The sequence below is a fragment of the Oryctolagus cuniculus genome, chromosome 3 (assembly GCF_964237555.1).
Source record: "Oryctolagus cuniculus chromosome 3, mOryCun1.1, whole genome shotgun sequence".
NCBI lineage: Eukaryota > Metazoa > Chordata > Mammalia > Lagomorpha > Leporidae > Oryctolagus > Oryctolagus cuniculus.
Window position 1 is genome coordinate 130,931,505 of NC_091434.1, and position 23,486 is coordinate 130,954,990.

Consider the following 23,486-nt stretch of genomic DNA (forward strand, 5'->3'; position numbering starts at 1 on the left):
CAATGCAATTGCAATCAAGGCATCAAAGACATTCTTCTCAGATCTAGAAAAATTGATGCTGAAATTTATATGGAGCCACAAGAGACCTCGAATAGCTAAAGCAATCTTGTACAACAAAAACAAAGCCGGAGGCATCACAATACCAGATTTCAGGACATACTACAGGGCAGTTGTAATCAAAACAGCATGGTACTGGTACAGAAACAGATGGATAGAACAATGGAACAGAATTGAAACACCAGAAATCAACCCAAACATCTACAGCCATCTTATATTTGACCAAGGATCTAAAACCAATTCCTGGAGCAAGGACAGTCTATTCAATAAATGGTGCTGGGAAAACTGGATTTCCACGTGCAGAAGCATGAAGCAAGACCCCTACCTTACACCTTACACAAAAATCCACTCAACGTGGATTAAAGACCTAAATCTACGACCTGACACCATCAAGATACTAGAGAACATTGGAGAAACCCTTCAAGATAATGGCACAGGCAAAGAATTTCTGGAAAAGACCCGGGAGGCACAGGCAGTCAAAGCCAAAATCAACTATTGGGATTGCATCAAATTGAGAAGTTTCTGTACTGCAAAAGAAACAGTCAGGAGAGTGAAGAGACAACCGACAGAATGGGAAAAAATATTTGCAAACTATGCAACAGATAAAGGGTTAATAACCAGAATCTACAAAGAGATCAAGAAACTCCACAAAAACAAAACCAACAACCCAATTAAGAGATGGGCCAAGGACCTCAATAGACATTTTTCAAAAGAGGAAATCCAAATGGCCAACAGGCACATGAAAAAATGTTCAAGGTCATTAGCAATCAGGGAAATGCAAATCAAAACCACAATGAGGTTTCACCTCACCCCGGTTAGAATGGCTCACATGCAGAAATCTACCAACAACAGATGCTGGCGAGGATGTGGGGAAAAAGGGACACTAACCCACTGTTGGTGGGAATGCAAACTGGTCAAGCCACTATGGAAGTCAGTCTGGAGATTCCTCAGAAACCTGAAGATAACCCTACCGTTCGACCCAGCCATCCCACTCCTTGGAATTTACCCAAAGGAATTTAAATTGGCAAACAAAAAAGCGGTCTGCACCCTAATGTTTATCACAGCACAATTCACAATAGCCAAGACCTGGAACCAACCTAAATGCCCATCAACGGTAGACTGGATAAAGAAATTATGGGATATGTACTCTTTAGAATACTATAAGAAACAACGAAATCCAGTCATTTGCAACAAAATGGAGGAATCTGGAACACATCATGCTGAGTGAAATAAGCCAGTCCCAAAGGGACAAATATCATATGTTCTCCCTGATGTGACAACTGACTGAACACCAAAAAGGAAACCTGTTGAAGTGAAATGGACACTATGTGAAATGGTGACTTGATCAGCATATCCCTGACTGTTAATGAACAATTTAATACATTATCCCTCTTAGTAGTTTTTTTGTCTGTTCTACTTAATATGACTGGTTTAATTCTGTAATTAATACACAGTTATCCTTAAGTGTTGAAATTTAACTGAAATGTGATCCCTGTTAAACATAAGAGTAAGTAAGTAAGTAAGTGAGGGAAGAGATGTACAATTTGGGACATGCTCAAGCTGACTTGCCCAAATGGTAGAGTTAGAAACATACCAGGGGACTCCAATTCAATCCCATCAAGGTGGCATGTACCAATGCATCTCACTAGTCCAAGTGATCATAGAATGGTGGATGTCCTAAACAGCACTCTGGCCTCAGAATCAGCCCTAAAGGCATTCGGATCCAGCTGAAAAGCCCATGAGAGTATTTCAGGCATGGAAAGCCAAGACACTCTGGCAAAAAAAATGACTTAAATGAAAGATCTCTGTGAGTGAGATCCCAGTGGAAAGTACAGGTCTTCAAAGAAGGAGGTCCTTTTCTCTGAAGGGAGGAGAGAACCTCCACTTTGACTATTACCTTGTCTAAACAAGGTAAGATTCGGAGAACTGAAAAGGCTTCCATAGCCTTGGAAACTCATGAATGGTGCATAGGGAGATTACTGATGCCATAAACAGGAGTGTCAATTTGTAAAGTCAACAGCAGAAGTCACTGTGCACTTACTCCTCATGTAGGATTTCTGTCCTTAATGTGCTATACATTGAGACTTAATGCTATAATGAGTACTCAAACAGTATTTTTCACTTTGTGTTTCTATGGGGGTGCAAACTGTTGAAATCTTTACTTAATGTATACTAAACTGATCTTCCGTATATATAGAAAATGGAAAATGAATCTTGAATGAATGGAATGGGAGAGAGAGCGGGAAAGGGGAGGGTTGCAGGTGGGAGGGAAGTCATCGGGGGGGGGAAGCCAATGTAGTCCATAAGCTAATTTGGAAATCTATATTCATTAAATAAAAGTTAAAAAAAGATTAAATGAGCAAATAGAATAGAAATGGGAGATAAATATAAAATATTATGAGATAAACCTTGTGCTTAATAAGAAAAAAAAAACGCATTTTTTTCTGGCATACAACCATGTAAGTTTACAATTAGTTATATGAAGAACAGAAATGATCTATATTTGTTATAAACTTACTAAAAGCTAACAAAGAAATACTAACATGCCAAGACTGAATCTCAGCAACATAATTGAACTGTTTTTTCATTTTTTGAAAACTTTTATTTAATGAATATAAAGTCCAAAGTACAGCTTATGGATTACAATGGCTTCCCAACCCATAACTTCCCTCCCACCGGCAACCATCCTCTTTCCCGATCCCTCTGCCTTCCATTCTCATCAAGATTCATTTTCAATCTCTTTATATACAGAAGATCAGGTTAGCATATATTAAATAAAGATTTCAACAGTTTGCACCCACATAGAAACACAAAGTAAAAAATACTGTTTGAGTACTAGGTATAGCATTAAATCTCAATGTACAGCACATTAAGGACAGAGATCCTAAATGAGAAGCAAGTGCACAGTGACTCCTGTTGTTGGCTTAACAAATTGACACTCTTGTTTATAGCATCAGTAATCACCCTAGGCTCTTGTCATGAGCTGCCAAGGCTATGGAAGCGTTTTGAGTTCACTGACTCTGATCATATTTAGATAAGGTTGTAGTCAGAGTGGAAGTTCTCTCCTCCCTTCAGAAAAAGGTACCTCCTTTTTGATGACCTGTTCTTTCCACTGGGATCTCACTCGCAGAGATCTTTCATTTAGGTCATTTTTTTCCAGAGTGTCTTGGGTTTCCATGCCTGAAATAATTTCATGGGCTTTTCAGCCAGATCTGCATGCCTTAAGAGCTGATTCTGAACCAGAGTGCTGTTTAGGACATCTGCCATTTTATGAGTCTGCTGTGTATCTTGCTTCCCATGTTGGATCGCATAATTGAACTTTTTAGATCATTTTCCCACCTAAACCAATTTGCGTTTGGCATTTGGGTGACATGGGTATAAGCACAGACATATTCAACAAAGGGAGACAGCATTCAAGCATCCTTCTTCTGTATATAATTACATCTCAGAAATAAAGTGGCTCAAGTGGGAGGAAATAAGCTGAGGGCCTCAAGAAATAAACAAAAATCAGCAAGTGTGAAAGGTGCTGATTCCATAAACTTTTGTCTTTCGTGTCTCCCACTATACAAGAGTGCACTCTGGGTATGTGAAGTAAAACTTCTCATAGGGCAGCTCCACCAAGGGGTGTGGGATGAGAGCAGTGCAGCAGGAGGATAGAGTGCACCTCCTGCACACCGTGCCTCAGAGGCCACTGCCTCCATGAAACACTGCCTTGGATGCTGACTCCAGGCTCCGAGTCCGATTTTGCTGCTGCATTTGTTCTGCCCTGTTCTGTGGTGTTTGTCCCCCTGTTTTTGTAATTGGGGCAAAGTGGAAGGCTCAACTAGTCTAAGAAGGCTTAAGATCTTTATTTATTATACTGCATGTACAACTGATTTCTATCAACAATTATTTTTTTAAGATAAGCAGTCAATGGAAGACATGTGAGGCCTGGGGTACATCCTGGCATCTGAGCACACGGCTGCTGGTGGGGACCCCTCAGGCCTAGTGGGCTTTTTCCAGGAGGGCCCTGTAGCACCATACACACTGGTGCTATACATCCTCAAAGTCCACCTCATTCCCATAATAGGGATCTTCAATAATGAGTTGTTTTCATGGATCATAGCTCCCAAATAGTTCAATTTTAGCTTTGCAGTTTTTAACTTGATTACTTTTTCTATTGAAATCTCTCAGGTTACTTTCATCCATACACAGTATGCAGTCCGAGGTGGAAAAGTCTTCCTTGGTGACCTGCAGGGCCACATGGCTCATGGGTACACCCTGCCTCCACTTGAACTCTTGCCCACAGTATTCTGGGAGGTTCCCTATCTCACAGGTGGACGTGGCTGTGCTATCTTCCAATTGTCTGAAACATTCTGATCAGTCATGAGTTTTCTGAAAACCGCTTCTGCAATGGGTGACTGGCAAATGTTACCCAGACACACAAACAGCACCAACTTGAATGCCATCTGGGCCATCTTCCGGCACATGCAGACAAAAAGATTTTTGAAATAGCTTTCATTCTAATAGTGTGTAGGATGCATGCAAAGAAGTGAACCTAGAAAATGGTTTTTGTTGTTTTTAGCTTTATTCCAAGACTATGGTCTCTGTGATCAGAACAATAAATTAAGTCTGGTTCCACCAATAAATAGATATGTGCCCTAGAACAAGTCACTTAACCTCTCTGAGTTTATCCCATCACTTATACATAGGATTAATAATATTTTAAACAATAAGTTAATTCAAGTAGAAATGAATAAATGTATACACTAATATCACATGACTTCTTCCTGCTTTGATTACTAATGAATGACCAAGCTTGTTGCTGTAAATAAATGGTCACTAGGATGTTTTTCAAACATATGTGTGGCTCAAGGTTAGACTGCTTCCACTTTGTGGTCTCACCTGTCAACCACAGCAATTATTTTTGACCATAGGCTTTTCAGTGACATGTAACTCTGCACAAAAGAGTCATCATCCTTACTGAGATGTAGAGACATATGACATACTTGACACAATAATGTGCTTCTCTTTTTTTGGTTGTTTTCTTTTCCTAATCTCTTTAGCATGCATCTCTGCTTTGGCAGATGACTTGGGCCACCCTCCACTGCTTTCCCAGATGCATTAGCAGGGAGCTGGATTGGAAGTGGAGCAGCTGGGACTCTAAACAGCACTCATATGGGATGCCTGCATTTCAGGCCAGGGCTTTAACCTGCTGTGCCACAGTGCTGGCTCAATAGGTGACCTTTTATTCTCAATAATCTCCTCTTGGTATTAGCAGCAGTTTGTAATTTTTTGTTTGTCTTCTTCTGTAATCTATACTTTTAAAAAATTAAAAAAAGTTCCAGCACCCTGAGAACCCTTACCACTAGGGCATACAATCAGATGTTTGTCCAGCAAATGGTGGTGTAGATGCAACATGGAAAATGCAAGGTGAGTTGATCCATCTTTCTCAGGCTGTGGTTTCCCTGGGCACCTTTTACAACCCACTGACTTATCTGTTCCTCTTCCACAGAGTGGAAAACATGTTGGGCTATCCTATTTAGCCAAAAGCCAGCAGCAGCACTTAAATATATCATCAGCCCAGGGCCAGCACTGTGGCACAGAGGGGTAAGTTGGCAACTGCAACAGCAGCATACCTTATGGGCACTGCTTTGAGACCCACCTGCTTCACTTCTCATCCAACTCCTTGCTTGCAATAGCAGCAAAGATTGCCCAAGTGTTTGGATTCCTGCACCCACATGGGAGACCCAGACAGAGTTCCAAACTCCTGGCCTTGCCCTGGCTCAGCTTCAGCTATTGTGGCCATCTTGAAGTGAACCAGCAGATGAAAGATAGAGATTCTCTCTTCTCTGCCTTTTACCTAAACATACATTAAATAAATAAATGAAAAGGCATCAATATGGCAACTTTTTGAGGAAAAGCCTTCTGACAGTCGCAGGTATTGTCTCAATGCTTAAAAATATTCAGACACAGACTGGCGCCATGGCTCAATAGGCTAATCCTCCGCCTTGTGGCACAAGCACACCGGGTTCTAGTCCCAGTCGGGGCACCGGATTCTGTCCCGGTTGCCCCTCTTCCAGGCCAGCTCTCTGCTTTGGCCCAGGAGTGCAGTGGAGGATGGCCCAAGTCCTTGGGCCCTGCACCCGCATGGGAGACCAGGAGAAGCACCTGGCTCCTGGCTTTGGATTAGCATGATGCGCCGGCCACAGCGCGCCGGCCGTGGTGGCCATTGGAGGGTGAACCAGTGGCAAAGGAAGATCTTTCTCTCTGTCTGTCTCTCTCTCTCACTGTCCACTCTGCCTGTCAAAAAAAATGAAAATATTCAGACACAAAAATTATAAACTGACATATTTATATTTCTCAACCAGATATTTTTCAGAAAAAACTGTCTGCCACTCATCATCAGTTATCAGTCTGAAAGCATTCATGAAAGAAATCAAATAATTTTACTAAACACAAAATCCTCTAGTATTGCCCACATTTAAACCAGTTGCTTCCATGGATATACACAGATTGACTTTTGTTAATTTACGGGGATCATTGCACTTCCATGGCATGGAGCTGTCTGAAGAGTTTAAACGCTGATGGGTGTGGCATTATTTCCCATATTTGCTTATTTTGCAGAGTGCATTTATTAAATATCTATCTTGAACTTCATATTCCATACATCTGTTTCAAGTATGTTGATATTTAATGGTACTTACACACTTATAAACTGAGCTAATCCTCTTAACTTCTCTCTGGAATAGCTATGCCTTTGACATTGCCTTTTTCACGCATGTGTAAATGCATAATAAGCTTCTGTATGGTACTTCAGAATTTATAAAAGGCTTTTCACATAAGATTTACATAATATCATGTGAAAGTGGCCAAATGTCACGGTCTCCTCATTACAGAGGGGAGAGGTTTTAGTGACTCTCCCAACAGTTACTCAGATTCTAATGGTCAGGTTAAGAATCCAAGTAGGTCTCAGATACACATCTAGATTTTTCTCCCTACTGTCTCATTGTCAGAATTCGCAGCCTATGAGTGAACTTCAGTCTGAGTGAATGCTAATATTCAAGGTTCTAAGTGAAAAAATTACCGAGGTTTGTATTGGTGAGTAAAGCATGTGTCTAAATGTTACTTGTATTTAATAATAAGTATTGAATCCCATGAAACTGAATATAAGATTATACAAATTTTTAAGATGAAGAGCATATATCTAAAAACACATTCTTACATTTTTCAAACATGCTGAAACACCTTACTGGAGGATGTGTTTCGCATAGTGGTAAAGCCTTCCACATCCCAATCAGAATGCCCGCGGCTCAAGTCGTAGCCCTGCTTCTGCTTCTAGCTTCCTGCTAACAGAACCCTGGGAGGCAGCAGCTGATGGTTCAAGTACTGGAGTCCCTGCCAGTTATGTGGGAGACCCACATTGAATTTCTGGCTTCAGCCTGACCCAGCCCTGGTTATTGAAGAGATTTGAGGAATGAGCAGTAAATGGAAGGGCTCTCTCTGCCTTTCAAATAAACAAAAATAAATATACAGACCTTTTCTTAAGGTTTCTTGCTCACATCTAAATGATTTTCCTTCTCACAGTAAAATACCTAACTGTTCTCTTTAGTAACAATGCAGGTTTTGCTCTTCACATACACTCTTGAGCTCCAAGTACTGGCAGCTCACCCTAGCATGCTGACTGGTTCCAATGTTCAAGCACACATCTCCCATTCTCTTTTGGTGGGTCTACTGGAAAGAAAGGAGAGTATCTAGAGTGTTTAATCTTATTGCTGCTCTTGCTGTCCATCTGCAGGCCTGAAGGAAGAGCACTTGAATACACACTGTGGAGTTCTGGATGTAGTTTCCAAAATTCAGTCACTTCACAGCTCAGGGACTCTGTCCTCATCAATCACCTTAAAACCTGCAGGAGTAGGGAGAAGCTGTGTTTGAAGAATTCACAAATAATGTGCATTGAAGCCAACCACTACCACATCCACCACACCCCTAATTCAGGGTTCTGGCAAATCCCAAGCAGACCAGGATTGACTCAGGAGGTGACCTCGACTCCTTGCTCTGAAAGGCTCCAAAGAGCCTGGTGCTTACTGCGGGGAGCTCAGGGGCACCAGGAGGCCAGTGGCAGCTCAGCAGGTCCAGGCACACACAGACGCACATCCAGAACTGACCCAAAAAGCAGGCCCAGCTAGGGTACTGCCTCCCGACAAAGTCTCCTACTCTCTCCCAGAAGACTGCAGGCCAGCACCTGGAATTGCAGAGTTTGGGGTTCGCCTGCCCTCCCGCGAAGGAAGTCGCCCCTGTGGGAACCCCACTCCACTTGCGGGCAGGGCTGGGGAAGAAGGACCAAGCCAGCCTCTGCCCCAGGACTGCAGCCTGGGAAAGTCCATGGCTGGGCGTGGCATCTCTCTGAGTGCGCTCTGAGCCAGGCCTCAGCCATCAGCAGCTCCTTTGCTTCCAGAATCTGCTGCAGGCCAGCTCAGGCTCAGCCTGGCCAGAGGCCTCGGTCCAATCCTGGCTGCCCTGGGGCAGGACTGGTGCTGCCAGACCCGCCTCACAATGGACTGGCTATAAAGGCAGTGGTCATTGGCGGGAGCTGGTAGTTGCAATGTGTCTGGGTGATGTGGGTGGTGTTAGGTTCTTGGCCCTTGAGCTCGATTTCAGACCTTGGGACAAGAACACAGGTAGTGGCCCCTAGAGCCAGGAGGGGCGTGAGAAGACAAGACACACCCAGTGAGTGTGACCACCTGCCTCTTCCACCAGCCCTGCTGGCTGAGGCTTGCAGCACATGTGGCACTTGGGGAAGCAATGAAGGCTGAGTCTCAGTAGGAAAACCAAGTGCATGGTGCTGATTTGCTCACTGATGCTGCATCTGTGTGGTCTGCAAGGGCAGACGCCCAGGAAGGGCTTGGTAGGAGGGCACTGGAGGCACACAGGGTCCTCATGCAGCCATCTGCTGTAGGCATCCAGGGCAGAGGAGTCCTATGGGGTCCCTGGAGATCCTGACTGTGCTGCGCCTTGGGTCATCCACCCTTCTGCACTGCTGCTGGGGGCAGTGCTTCTGCGGTTGGATATCTCCTTTGAGTCCATGGCCATTTTCTGATGATGGGCTGATCTCACACAGTGACAACCATGGAACAAATCACTGTTTTGTGGCATCTGCCTCCCAGGAGCATTGTGGGTGGATGGGGGGAATGGGTGACCGGTGGCACCTCCTGTGCATGGTCTCTGGCCCTTCCAGGACCGAAGGTGAAAGGGAAGCAGAGAAGCTGGCTCAAGGCAGTCCCACTGTGGGTGCCATCAGGTGTGAAATATCTCCTGATTGTGGTTAACCTTGCAGAGAAACTGTCCCCTTTTGTGGGCCAGAGACAGCATCTGCTTTATTAGCTGTGCAGTGTATTGAAAATTAAAATTTGGGCAGTCTTATCTTTAGTTCTCGCAGCAGTAGTTACATTCTGAGGAACTGATTAAACTGCTCAGTAGTTCAGGGCTCAGTTTAAATATTAGGTGGGTAAGCCTGTTATTGGCTTTTGGTTTATCTCATTTGGTTTGTTTGTAGCTACTGGGCAACTTTATTTGGTAAAAATGCATTCAGGCTCAGTAGTGTATTCAAGGATGGTCATTTAGTGAAATGTCTTTTTTTTAAGATTGAAGACAGGATTAAGCTACTCATTGCAAAATTCCACCACTCCTGGGAATGCCAAAATCAGCAAGAAAAGCAGATAGCACATTTTCATCAAGTAAGTTGAGATTCCTGTGTTTGTAATCTGAACAGCTCACAGCTAAGCTGGTGAGGGACCTGCTCTGTGCACCAGTAATTGTGGAACTGCTCTTGCAGACCTTCCCTGATGGAAGCACTACTGTGGTCAGAAGCATTCCAGAAGCTGCTGTCCAGCAAATGTGAATTAGTCTTTAATTTAATTCACCAGAGTGTAGAAAGGCTGTGTCCTCAAATGAGCAGCTCACCAAGGACAATTCTACTTGACCTAGAAGGTCTGCTTATCTCCCTTTATTTCTCAGCATATTCACCCCAGGTGGGGAAGATAAATCACCCTTCAGCACTGCAATGGCAGTGCTCTTGGTTGAGGCTGAGGATGCTTTTCATTGCATGCAATGTTTGCAAGAGACTTAGTTCCCTGAGGATTTGTGCCTCTCCTAAAAATACATTTTTGGCATTAAAAACTGAAGTATTTATGTTTTAGTAGTATGGCACCAACTTAAGTATTTTACCTACTGGCATCTTTGTCTTTAAAGAGCTAAATCCTCAGGATTACAGGTTTGAGTAAAAACTAGAAAATAACTAATCCTAGTACTAGAAAAGCACAAGGGATTATTTGATCATTCAGTTCCTCATATTTCACCTGCTTCTTATTTTTCTACCTTTTCTTCCCTCCCTACAGATGGTCTGGCTGTATTTAAGTCTTTTTTAAAAACTGAATTCTGTAAAGAAAATATAGGCTTCTGGTTGGCTTGTGAAAACTTCCAGAAAATCCACCCACCCCAGAAGCTATCCTTAAAACCAAGGTAAATATATACAGTCTTAGAAAAAGCCCCAAAATATGTATTCTTTAGAGTACTATACCGCAGTAAGAAACAACGAAATCCAGTCATTTGCAACAAAATGGAGGAATCTGGAACACATCATGCTGAGTGAAGTAAGCCAGTCCCAAAGGGACAAATACCATATGTTCTCCCTGATCGGTGACAACTGACTCAACACCAAAAAGGAAACCTCCTGAAGTGAAATGGACACTATGAGAAATGGTGACTTGATCAGCATAGCTCTGACTGCTAATGGACAACTTAATACATTATCCCTCATAGTATTTTTTTTTGTCTGTTCTACTTAATATGACTGGTTTAATTCTGTAATTATCACACAGTTATTCTTAAGGGTTGAAAATTAACTAAATTTGTGATCCCTGTTAAACATAAGAGTGGGAATAAGAGAGGGAAGAGATGTATAATTTGGGACATGCTCGGGCTGACTTGCCCCAATTGGTAGAGTTGGAAACATACCAGGGGATTCCAATTCAATCCCATCAAGGTGGCATGTGCCAATGCCATCTCACTACTCCAAGTGATCAATTTCAGTTCACAATTGATCATAATGAAAGGACTAAGAGTCAAAGGGAGCACATAAACAAGTCTAGTATCTGCTAACACCAACCGATAGAATAAATAAAGGGGAGAGTGATCCAACATGGGAAGTGAGATACTCAGCAGACTCATAGAATGGCGGATGTCCTAAATAGCACTCTGGCCTCAGAATCAGCCCTAAAGGCACTCAGATCTGGCTGAAAAGCCCATGAGAGTATTTCAGGCATGGAAAGCCAAGACACTCTGGCAAAAAGATCTCTGTGAGTGAGATCCCAGTGGAAAGAACAGGTCTTCAAAGAGGGAGGTGCCTTTCTCTGAAGGGAGGAGAGAACCTCCACTTTGACTATGACCGTGTCTAAACAAGATAAGAGTCGGAGAACTCAAGGGGCTTCCATAGCCTTGGAAACTCATAACTGGTGCATAGGGAGATTACTGATGCCATAAACAGGAGTGTCAATTGGTAAAGTCAACAACAGGAGTCACTGTGCACTTACTCCTCATGTAGGATCTCGGTCCTTAACGTGCTGTACACTGAGGCTTAATGCTATAACGAGTACTCAAACAGTATATTTCACTTTGTGTTTCTATGGGGGTGCAAACGACTGAAATCTTTACTTAATGTACACTAAACTGATCTTCTGTAAAAAAAAAAAAAAAAAAAAAGAAAGAAAGAAAAAAAAAATCATCTATTATTTTTCACTTTATGTTTCTGTGTGGGAGCAAACTGTTGAAATCTTTACTTAATGTATGCTAAACTGATCTTCTGTATATAAAGAGAATCGAAAATGAATCCTCATGTGAATGGAAGGGGAAAGGGAATGGGAAAGGGGAGGGTTGCGGGTGGGAAGGACGTTATGGGGGGGAAGCCATTGTAATCCATAAGCCGTACTTTGGAAATTTATATTCATTAAATAAAAGTTAAAAAAAAAAAAAAAAAAAGAAAAAGCCCCAAAGACAAAGTTCCTCATTTCAGCATAAAGTGTACACCCTTGGCACCGAGAAGCAATAAAAGAAGTAAAAATGTAAGATTAAAGCAAGGGCCAGGGAATCTGAAAAGCTTTCCTGGTGTCCTAGCTTTCAACTAAGTATCCCCAGACCTGGCAGGTGGAGCTCATCACATGTTACAGCTTCTGATTTTCACTTTCAAAGAGCAGAGCTCCCTTCTCTAACAAAGGATAACGAATGATCTTCTTTGTTTCAGATGAACATGCTTTCAAACCAAAACTCTTGTTATCCAAAATATACAAGAAGCTACAACTCCTTGCTGTACAACTGCCTGAAAATGGTGTACAGCATGATGTTTTACTTATTTGAAAGGCAGAGTTACAGAGAAAAAGAGGGAGAGACAGAGAGAGGTCTTCATCTGCTAGTTCACTCCCTAAATGGCCACAATAGCCAGGGCTGGGCCAGACTGAAGCCAGGAGCTTCCTCCAGGTCTCTCATGTAGGGACAGTGGACCAAGCGCTTTACCCATCAAGGAGCTGGGTAAGAAGTGGAGCAGCTGGGACTCAAACCAGCATCCATATGGGATGCTAGTGCTGCAGGCAGCAGTGTAACTTGCTATGCCACAGCACCAGCCCCAGGAAGAACTCTAATCCCTGTTTTTTGGAGTCAGAGTTCTAGTACAACTTGTGTGAAAAACCACAGACCACCACAAAGCCCCATGGTTGGTTGATGAGAAAAAGGGAGCCCCAGAGTAGAGGACATATTCTGTTTCCTAAAACAGAAGTCTGTGACTGTCAAAGAGACTGACATTCAATTCAGTTCCCTCAGAACTATTGATTCCAAGCTAGGTAGTGAATCAGGAAGCTGGTCACTGTCCAAGAGAAGCTTGTATCAGAACAGCTTCCACCACTGTACAGACTCAGGCAGTAAATACATAGTCTGAGTGGGCTGGGTCTCACTGGAAAAGCAGGACTGTGAGACGGAAGATAATGCAGTGGAATGCTGTTGATCTAAACTCATGTAAAATCAATAGGTCTGGGATTATGTGGCCTTAGCTACCTAGCTGTACATCTGTCCTTAAATCAGTTCATGTTACCATATAGTGGTTTTAGTTTTAGGTTTTGAGTCCCAACTAACATAACATGTTTACTGTGTAGAAGAGTACTAAAATTCTGGTGACTCCATTTCATCCATGCTATTCTTGTGTATTGCTGAACCTGATGTTTGAATTGTTAAATGGTATATAAAATAGTGAGTGCTCATGTGTATAAAACCACAGTGTCTATTATAAGTGCCAAAAGCTCTTGAAGGCCATTAAGTTTTGAAGTGGTCTTTAAATATTTTAATACATTTATTTCAATAAATAATGTCATTGAACACTTAGAGTCCAGGTGTGAGTTGATTTGATTTTTGTAACTGGAATTTTGACCAAAATAAAGGGAAGATCTTTGTAGTAGAGAAGAAGTGTGCATTACTGTGTCTGTGCAGGGAGAACTGACAGCCCCAGAGCTGAGATGAGGGTGGCAAAGAAGATGCTCTTTTCTAAACCTAAGTCATAGCACATCATTAGAATCACTTGGGGTTAAAATTACTAACAGAATCTTTTATTAAACATCAGGGTCATTGATGAGAATAGAACATTGACCTAAATCCCTTCTTTAGGATTAAGAACCAGTTACATAGAAGTGAACTGTATGGAGACAAACACCAATGTTACATTACTCAATTCTCCACTGCTCCAATGAAGGGAGAAGACAAATGGGGAATATGGGCCTCCCTTTTTCGTCATCTTTTCTTTGGTTCCAACTCACATGGGCTTCCAGAAGACATACATGGAAACTGTTCTCTTCTGTGGTCAACACATGATCTCAGAATTTCCCTTATTCATTTGCCTTCACTTGCTTAACAAATTTTGATTATGTTACTCTAGGTAATGAGGAAGGCAACAGAAGTGCACTTTCCCCCCTCATTTTAAAAACTGATTTATTTGAAAGGCAGAATTACAGAGAGGGGGTAGAGACAGACCTTTCATCTACTGGTTCACTCCCCAAATGATCACAATGGCCTGAGCTGAGCCACTCCAAAGTCAGGAGCCAGGAGCTTCTTCCAGGTCTCCCACAGCAATGCAGGGGCTCAAGCACTTGGGCAGTCTTCTGATGCTTTCCCAGACACATTAGCAGGGGGCTCGATTGGAAGTGGATCAGCCGGGACTTGAACCAGCACCCATATGGGATGCTGGCACAGAAGGCAGTGGCTTTACCCACTGTGCTACATTGCAGGGCCCATATATGTATATACTTCAAAGATTTATTTATTTGAATGGCAGAGTTAGAGAAGGAGAGACAGAAGAAGAGAGATCTTTCAACCTCTGGTTCAGTCCCCAAATGTCCACAACAGCAGAGGCTGGGCCAGGCCAAAGCCAGGAGGCTGAACAGTGGATAATCTCTTTAGTTGTTAATTTAAAATGAAAAGGCTAGAGCTGGTGCCATGGCATATCAGGTAAAGTCGCCACCTGCAGTGCTGGCATCCCATATGGGCACTGGTTCATGTTCTAGCTGCTCTGCTTCTAATCTAGTTCCCTGCTAATGTGCCTTGGAAAGCAGCAGATGGCCCAAATTCTTGGGACCCTGAATCCATGTGGGAGACCTGGAAGAAGCTCCTGGCTTTGGATCAGCCCAGCTCTAGCTTTATGCAGCCACTTGGGGAGTAAACCAGCAAATGGAACATCTCTCTATGTGTCTCTCTCTGTAACTCCTTCAAATAAATAAACCTTTAAAAAAATAAGGTTTATTGACATGTGCTATGAGCCAATCCAGGAAAAGTAAGAGAAGCAATAACTATTGCTACCTGTATTTTTATCTAATCTAAGTATCGTGTAAACTAAAATATACAAAACTAGGAGTATACTATCAGTAATTACACTACTGGTGCGGTGGCACACTGTTTAATCCTCCGCCTGCAGCACTGACATCCCATATGGATGCTGGTTCTAGTCCTGGTTGCTCCTCTTCCAGTCCAGCTCTCTGCTATGGCCTGGGAAGGCAGTGGATATTGACCCAAGTGCTTGGGCCCCTGTACCCACATGGGAGACTGTGAAGAAGCACCTGGCTTCTGGCTTTAGATCAGTGTAGCTCTGGCTGTTCTGGCTATTTGGGGAGTGAACCAACAGAAGGAAGACCTTTCTCTCTGTTTCTAACTCTATCTGCCTAATAAATAAATAAAATCTTTTTTTTTGCTCATCAGAGAACACTGAGAATTTATTAGTCTTTTGAGAAAATTCTAAGACATATTTAATAATCTTTTTTTGTTTCTTTTTTTTTTGCTTTCAAACTTTTATTTAATGAATATAAATTTCCAAAGTACAGCTTATGGATTACAATGGCTTCCCCCCCATAACGTCCCTCCAACCCGCAACCCTCCCCTTTCCCACACCCTCTCCCCTTCCATTCACATCAAGATTCATTTTCAATTCTCTTTATATACAGAAGATCGGTTTAGCATACATTAAGTAAAGATTTCAACAGTTTGCTCCCACACAGAAACATAAAGTGAAAAATACTGTTTGAGTACTAGTTATAGCATTAAATCTCAATGCACAGCACACCAAGGACAAAGATCCTACATGAGGAGTAAGTGCACAGTGACTCCTGTTGTTGACTTAACAAATTGACACTCTTGTTTATGGCCTCAGTAATCACCCTAGGCTCTTGTCATGAGCTGCCAAGGCTATGGAAGCCCCCTGAGTTCACTGACTCTGATCATATTTAGACAAGGCCATGGCCAAAGTAGAAGTTCTCTCCTCCCTTCAGAGAAAGGTACCTCCTTCTTTGATGACCCATTCTTTCCACTGGGATCTCACTCGCAGAGATCTTTCATTTAGGAATTTGGAAAACATTATGCTGAGTGAAATAAGCCAATCCCAAAGGGACAAATACCACTTGTTCTCCTTGATAGGTGACAACTAACTGAGCACCAAAAAGGAAACCTGTTAAAGTGAAATGAACACTATGAGAAACAGTGACTTGATCAGCCTTCACCCTGACTGTTGATGAGCAACTTGATATGTTATCCCTAGTGGTTTTTTTTGTTTGTTCTACTTAATACTTTTGGTTGAATACTGTAATCAATACACAATTCTTCTTAAGTGCTGAAACTTAACAGAAAAATGATTGCTGTTAAATGTAAGAGTGGGTATAAGAGAGGGAAGAGATGTGCAATTCGGGACATGCTCAAGCTGACTTACCTCGAACGGTATAGTTAGAAACATACCAGGGATTCCAATTCAATCCCATCAAGGTTGCATGTTCCAATGCCATCTCACTAGTCCCAGTGATCAATTTCTGTTCACAATTGATCATAATGATAGGACTAAGAACCAAAGGAATCACATAAACAAAAATAGTGTCTGCAAATACTAGTTAATAGAATAAAAAAAGGAGAGAATGATCCAACATGGGAAGTGAGATACACAGCAGACCCATAGAATGGCAGATGTCCTAAATAGCACTCTGGCCTCAGAATCAGCCCTTAAGGCATGCAGATCCAGCTGAAAAGCCCATGAGAGTATTTCAGGCATGGAAAGCCAAGACACTCTGGGGAATAAAATCTTTAAAAAAAGTAATTACATTACCAATACTCAGTGATTATAATTAAGATTCTAGTAACTATACTGATTATGAACAATAATTAAGTGTTTCTGTTTAACTTTAAAAATTCCCATGAACTCAAATGTTTTTGCGTAGGTCCTAATAGAACTACAAGCCCTAGCAGTTCTTTTCTTTTCTTTTCTTTTCTTTTCTTTTCTTTTCTTTTCTTATTTATTTGTAAGTCTGAGTTACAGAGAGAGGAGAGGCAGAGAGAGAGAGAGGTTTGCCATCTGGTGGTTCACTTGACAATTGGCCTCAAGGGCCAGAGCTGTGCTGATGTGAAGCCAGGTGTTTTTTCCGGGTCACCCATGTGGGTGCAGGAGCCCAAGGACTTTGACCATCTTCTAATGCTTTCCGAGGCCATAGCAGAGAGCTGGATCAGAAGTGGAGCAGCCAGGTCTTGAACTGGCACCCATATGGGATGCTGGTGCTTCAGGCCAGGGCGTTAACCCACTGTGCCACAGCACGGGCCCAAGTCCTAGCAGTTCTATGTTTAGAATTTTGTCTTCAGTTCCAACTGCTAATAATACAGTAGAATTATAGAAGACCTGACAGTCACGCAAACCTTACCATAAGATAGCCCTGTGTAGAATAAATCCTTTAAATATAAAGACAATCTTCTTATTTCACAAGGGAGGAAGAACCAGAGGGGTAAAATAACTTGCAAATGTCACTTAGCTCTTTTGGCTTAGAAACAAGGAAGGCTCTCAGCTTTATGCCACTTGCCTCAACTAGATGAGCCTATAATTTTAAAGACTCAATTTGGGCTCCATGAGTTTAAATGAATTTTTCACAGTTATAAGACAAAGAAGCACCAAAGCCAGAAGTAAAAATTATTGATCTTATCTTTCTCTTATCTTTCTCTTCCTTATCCACTATGGAAATCTGATTTACAGTTATGCATTATTCAAATATCATTTACAACCAAGAAGCATTCTTTTTTGCTAACTTTAACAATGAAACTACTTTTAGCCATTGAGGAAGTTATTTTAATGGAAGATATAGACATACTTTTTTTGTTTTGTTTTTTAATTTGAGATGCAAAGAGACAAACAAGTAGACAAAGAAGTGGAATTCACCCTCTAGTTCACTGCTGAAATGTCCACAGTGGCCAGGGCTGGCCCAGGAGCAGGGAATCCAATCATCTGAGTCATCACTTGCTAGCTCCCAGGGTCTGCATTATCAGGAAGTTGGAGTCAAGGCTGGAACTGGGAATCAAACCCAGAAACTCCAATGTGGGACAGAGGCATCTGAATCACAAGGCTATACCCTGGCTTCCAGACTGTTTTTTTTTACCAGTCATCTGAAAATTAAAGTTAGTTCTGCCTGAAATTCAAGACTCTAGAGTCCTGAGGTGTCTGTGTGTCTATGCATGAGAGTTAGTTGGGTTGTCCAAACAGAGTCTGCAGTTTAGAGAGAACAGAAGAGTGAAACATACGTCAGAAGATGTCAGCATTAGAGAGGTGGCTGTGCTGTAGTCAGAAGCTGAGGAGGAGAAGTCAACAGAGAGCAGCAGCACAAGGGAGGATCGTGTACTAGAAGGTAGGTAGAAAAAATATTGAAAAATAAATATTTTTAAAATATTTATTTATTTGGAAGACAGAGTTATAAAGAAGGAGAGACAGGGAGGGGGGAGGGAGAGATCTCCCATCTGCAGGTCCACCCACCAAATGGTCACAATGGCTGGGACTGGGTCAGGTCGAAGCCAGGATCTGGAACTCCATCCAAGTCTCCCTCATGGTGGCAGGGACTCAAGAACTTGGGTTGTCTGCTGCTTCTCAGATGCACTGGCAGAGAGCTAGATGGAAAGTAGAGCAGCTGAGATGCAAACCAGTGCCCACATGGGATGCCAGCATCACTGGCAACAGATTATTCTAATGCATCACACACTGGCTCCAACAAATGAATTTAGGTAAAACAATTCAAAATGCCATGGAAATGTCGAATAAAATGTCAGGGATGAGCATTGTGGTGCAGCAGGTTAAACCACTACTTAGGAGGCATACCTCATTTGTAAGTATGAGGATGTCTTTTTTGCTTTTTGTTTAACCACTTTGGTACAAGAGAGTAACAAGATAAACTGTTCTCCAAGGAGTCTGATCTGATCACCTCACACAGGATAGACTGAGATGAGAAGAAAGTGCAGGCCAGCACCACAGCTCAATAGGTTAATCCTCCACCTTGGGGCACCGGCACACCAGGTTCTAGTCCCAGTTGGGGTGCTAGATTCTGTCCCCATAGCCCCTCTTCCAGGCCAGCCCTCTGCTGTGACCCGAGAGTGCAATGGAGGATGGTCCAAGTCCTTGGGCCCTGCACCCACATGGGAGACCAGGAGAAGCACCTGGCTCCTGGCTTCAGATCAGTACAATGCACCGGCTGCAGCACGCCGGCCACAGTGTCCATTGGAGGGTGAACCAACTGCAAAATGAAGACCTTTCTCTCTCACTGTCCACTCTGCCTGTCAAAAAAAAAGTGCAAGACAGATTACACGTGCAGAAAAGAAGAAACTACAACTGGAATGACAGCATGAGGAAGGAAACGCAATGTTTTGCAAGAACTAAAAGCAAATATATGTGCTGTTTGCAGAAAAATAGCATTAAAAGCGCTTATGAGGCCAGGCCAGCACCGTGGCTCACTAGGCTAATCCTCCACCTGCAGCACGGCACCCTGGGTTCTAGTCCCAGTTGGGGTGCCGGTTCTGTCTTGGTTGCTCCTTTTCCAGTCCACCTCTCTGCTGTGGTCCGGGAAGGCAGTAAAGGATGGACCAAATGCTTGGACCCTGCACCCACACGGGAGACCCGAAGGAAGCACCTGGCTCCTGGTTTCAGATCGGCACAGCATGCCAGCTGTAGCAGCCATTTGGGGGGGGGTGAACTAATGGAAAAGGAAGACATTTCTGTCTCTCTCTCTCTCTAACTCTGTCAAAAACAAAAAAACCAAAAAGCACATACGAGATTTTCAAAAAGTTTGTGGAAACTGGAATTAAAAGATAAGCTTATTTTGTGCAACAAATTTTGAAATCTATGCATGTGAACAGTTTTCAAAAAGTTCATGGAAAATGCCCATTATACAAAAATGGTGCATGGATTTCAAAATAATTTTTTAAAGAAAATTAGTTATTTATTCTGTTTTTTTTTTTTTTGATAGAGTGGACAGTGAGAGAGAGAGAAAGACAGAGAGAAAGGTCTTCCTTTTCCATTGGTTCACCCCCCCCAATGGTCACTGCAGCTGGCGTGCTGTGGCTGGTGCACCACACTGATCCAAAGCCAGGAGCCAGGTGCTTCTCCTGGTCTCCCATGTGGGTGCAGGGCCCAAGCACTTGAGACATCCCCCACTGCACTGCCGGGCCACAGCAGAGAGCTGGGCTGGAAGAGGAGTGACCAGGACAGAATCCAGCACATCAACCGGGACTAGAACCCAGTGTGCTGGCACAGCAGGCTGAGTATTAGCCTATTGAGTGTGGTGCTGGCCTATTTATTTATTTATTTATTTATATGAAAGGCAGTTAAGGGGAGTGGGAAGGGGAGATACAGACTTCCATTTTCTGGCTCACTCCCAAAATGATCATAAGAGCCAGTTTGGGCCCAGGCTGAAGATGGAAATCAGAAGTCCATCCGAGTCTCCCACAGGGGTGTTAGGGGCTCTAGTAGTTGACCAACTCCTTCTGCCAGGTGTATTAGCAGGAAGCAGAACAGCATGTGGCAGCTTAACTTGCTGTGTCACAAAGATGGTCATTGAAAATAAACTCTTGGGCCGGCGCCGCGGCTCACTAGGCTAATCCTCCGCCTAGCGGCGCCGGCACACCGGGTTCTAGTCCCGGTCGGGGCGCCGGATTCTGTCCCGGTTGCCCCTCTTCCAGGCCAGCCCTCTGCTGTGGCCAGGGAGTGCAGTGGAGGATGGCCCAGGTGCTTGGGCCCTGCACCCCATGGGAGACCAGGAAAAGCACCTGGCTCCTGGCTCCTGCCATCGGATCAGCGCGGCGCGCCGGCCGCGGCGCGCCGGCCGCAGCGCGCCGGCCACGGCGGCCATTGGAGGGAGAACCAACGGAAAAGGAAGACCTTTCTCTCTGTCTCTCTCTCACTGTCCACTCTGCCTGTCAAAAAAAAAAAGAAAAAAAAAGAAAAAAAGAAAATAAACTCTTAGAGCCAGCACTGTGGCACAGTGGGTTAAGCTACTATTTGCAGTGCCAGCATCCTATAGGGGAACAGTTTGAGTCCTGGCTCCACTTCTGTTCCAGCTCCCTGTTAATATGCCTGGGAAAGCAGTGGAAGATGGCCCAGGTGCTTGGGCCCCTATACCATGTGGGAAACTCAGAAGAAGCTCCTGGCTTCAACCTGGTCATTTCGGTACTGAATCAGCAAATAGAAATTTCTCTGTAACTATCACTTTCAAATTAATAAATCTTTAAAAAATTCTATGCACTTAAAAGAACTGTTGCAATCCAAGTGTACAGTTACTTGCTCAGCAGAAATGCTAATTCAGAAGCAAGAAGTGCTGGTATCAGGGATGCCTTGGTAAAGAAGTAGTGGTTTGTAGAGGGCATGTAAGGGGCTTTTATGCAGAAGCCAGACAGCAGTGTTTTAGAGTTTAAGAGATAGTGTTGGTTTACAAACTGCATATTGTGACTGGTGTTGTGACATAGAGGGTAGGTAAGGCCACTGCCTGCAGGTCCAGCATCCCATGTGGGTGCTGGTTCGAGTCCTGGCTGCTCTACTTCTGATCCAGATCACTGCTGAGGCCTGGGAAGGCAGTAGAAGATGGTCTAAGACTATGGGCCCCTGTACGCAAGAGGGAGACCTGGAAAAAGTTTCTAGCTCCTAGCTTTAGATCAGCTCAGCTCCAAACATTGCAGCCATTTAGGGAATAAGCTAGTGGATAAAAGACCATTCCTTCCATGTCTTGAACTCCATATTCCAGCCTCAAAATCAAAGCTCACACCAGAAAATTCATTACAAACCATGATAAATAAGACAAATATGAAAAAGGCAAGGAAATGCAAGAGTTCTTTGTGTTATTGGGCTTGATTTCGTCACAAGGAAACTGGTTGTTTCTGGATTCATCCACCCCTACCAGCTGACTGGCTTTGGAAAACTAATTGAATTCACCTGAAAATCGCCGTCAAACTTCATTTGGGGGGAATTAATTATCAGTCCCCCCTGCAAAAGGGTTCCATTTCTTATTCCAAAACACAACATCTCATCTTGGTGGTGCTGCCTGTAGATTTCTAAGCATGACACGCCAATTGGTTGTGTTTTTTATTTCATAATGGATCCTCTGTCTAAACTCTTGTTTGTTTTGCATCAGAATACAAAATTTGGGAAGGTGGAAGACAAAACCAACTCAGACCCAGAAATCATTTACGAAATTACCGCTCAAGAAACCAAGTCGGCTGAGGCACCCAAAACAATGACAGAAAGCCAGAGTAGGAGCAAGCCAACAGCTGTGCCCTGATTTAAAAAGATCATTCCTTCCATGTCTTGAACTCCATATTCCAGCCTCAAAGTCAAAGCTCACATCAGAAAATTCATTACAAACCATGATAAATAAGAAAAATGAGAAAAAAGACAAAGAAAGCAAGAGTCCTTTGTGATGTTCGTCTTGATTTAGTCACAAGGAATCCGGCAGTTTCCACATTCATCCACCCCTCCCAGCTGACTGGCTTTGGAAAACTAATTGAATTCACCTGAAAATCTCTGTCAAACTTGATTTGGGGGGAATGAATTATCGGTCCCTTCTGCAAAAGGGTTCCATTTCCTTTTCCAAAACACAAAAACTCATCTTGGTCATGCTGCCTGGAGATTTCTAACCATGACACACCAATTGGTTGTGTTTTTTATTTCATAATTGACCCTTTGTCTAAACTCTTGTTTGTTTTACGACAGAATACAAAATTTGGGAGGGAAGAAGGCAAAACCAACTCAGACCCAGAAACCATTTACGAAATTGCCACTCAAGAAACCAAAAGTCGGCTGAGGCACCCAAAACAATGACAGAAAGCCAGAAGTGGAGCAAGCCAACAGCTGTGCCCTGATTGAAAAAGACCATTCCTTCCGTGTCTTGAACTCCATATTCCAGCCTCAAAGTCAAAGCTCACATCAGAAAATTCATTACAAAGCATGATCAATAAGAAAAATGTGAAAAAAGCCAAAGAAATGCAAGAGTCCTTTGTGATCTTGGGCTTGATTTAGTCACAAGGAATCCAGCTGTTTCCAGATTCATCCACCCCTCCCAGCTGACTGGCTTTGGAAACTACTTGAATTCACCTGAAAATCTCCATCAAACTTGATTTTGGGGGACTTAATTATTGGTCCCCTCTGCAAAAGGGTTCCATTTCTTTTTCCAAAACACAAAAACTCATCTTGGTCGTGCTGCCTGTAGATTTCTGAGCATGACATGCAAACTGGTTGTGTTTTTTATTTCATAATGAATCCTCTGTCTAAACTCTTGTTTGTTTTTACGACAGAATACAAAATTTGGGAAGGATGAAGGCAAAACCAACTCAGACCCAGGAATCATTTAGGAAATGCCGCTCAAGAAACCAAAAGTTGGCTGAGGACACCAGAACAATGACAGAAAGCCAGAATTGGAGCAAGCCAACAGCTGTGTCCTGATTGAAAAAGACCATTCCTTCCGTGTCTTGAACTCCATATTCCAGCCTCAAAGTCAAAGCTCACATCAGAAAATTCATTGCAAAGCATGATCAATAAGAAAAATGTGAAAAAAGCCAAAGAAATGCAAGAATCCTTTGTGATATTTGGCTTC

The 23,486-nt window shown here is 43.0% G+C and overlaps 1 pseudogene; it reads right to left on the bottom strand.

Annotated features, from left to right (window-relative positions):
- Window positions 1-2,682: 2,682 nt before the first annotated feature.
- The window catches only part of LOC127491641 (low molecular weight phosphotyrosine protein phosphatase pseudogene), a 71,505-nt pseudogene continuing 50,701 nt past the window's right edge, over window positions 2,683-23,486 (bottom strand).